Below are 1252 nucleotides of genomic sequence, written 5' to 3'. Positions count from 1 at the left end.
GGATCCATCTGGCATTAGCAATAATATTCTTGGTGCCACAGCCTCTTCTAAATCCAACTTGAAGTTCTGTCAGTTTTCTGTTAATGTACTGTTCTAGCTGGGTTGGTTTTTACAATTATCAGCAATATTTCGCTTGCCAGTGATATTAATGCTATTGTTCAATAATTTCCACATTCTGTTGGATCATCCTTCTTGGGAATGGGGACAAATATTAATCTCTTCCAGTAAGTTGCCCAGGTAGCTGTCTTCTAAATTTCCTGCCATAAACTGATAATCACATCCAGGGCTGCTTCTGTTAGTTGAAGTGTCAATTGGTATTCATTCCATCAATTTCTTGGGCCTTATGGTGTGCCAGTACGTTCAGTGCAGCTTGAACTTCATCCTTCATGTAGAAAGTACAAAGAGCATACAAGGTAAAGAACTGTAGAATTATACGTAGTTGTAGGTCATTACATTTATTCTTCAAATTTAGCTAACAAACAAGAGATACATAGGAGGAATACATCTAGGATGATTAAGAAAGTACTTTAATCAACTTGCCAGTTATATTTATCCATTTAGCTATATTTAAAGGTAGGGAGCTCTGAGGTCCTATTGATAAGAAGCTGTGCTGCAATCCCGAAGACACATGGTTTGAAGTCACCGCTAGCCGCTCCACAAAAGAGGTATGGGCAATCTCCTCCTGTGCGATGAATTGTCTCTGAGAACCTGCCAGAGGGTCCGTTCTGACTCAGTGGTACACAACAACATATTTTAAAGTATCTTAAAGAATCCAATGGCAAGTGAAGAGTGATATAGATCCATACAGCTCAAATTATATCATCCTTTCTGCACTACTAACAATGGAAATGTAGAAATAAAAACAAGCCTTGATTGCAATAAAAGAGAAAAGATATGCTCTTTGAGGACAGGGAGTCTGTATGTCCTAGGACCCAGTGTATTCCCCAGGAAATTCCCACAGGAATTTAAAAAAAAGAACAGAAAGCATACAAGCAAAGTGTTGAATGAATTTAAGAAGGCACGGGTTTGCCCTGGACACGTCGTACACAAAGCCTGCATTATTTACCTAGAAGAATGTCCTATCTTGCTGGTCATTATTTCTATTACCTCTGTAGGAAATAATGAAAACACAAGTTCACAACAAAATAATATTTTAAACATACATAGCATACCAGTTCATTAAAAATAGACTAGGGAGAACTGCACATCGAGACACTAGGGAGCATCATTACTTTGAAATGTCACTTTCTGC

This window comes from Elephantulus edwardii, unplaced genomic scaffold (genome assembly GCF_000299155.1).
Source record: "Elephantulus edwardii isolate Elephantulus edwardi_28Jun2011 unplaced genomic scaffold, EleEdw1.0 scaffold00396, whole genome shotgun sequence".
In the NCBI taxonomy this organism is placed as follows: domain Eukaryota; kingdom Metazoa; phylum Chordata; class Mammalia; order Macroscelidea; family Macroscelididae; genus Elephantulus; species Elephantulus edwardii.
The sequence above is the reverse complement of the archived record's forward strand: the minus strand, read 5'-3'. Positions refer to the sequence as shown.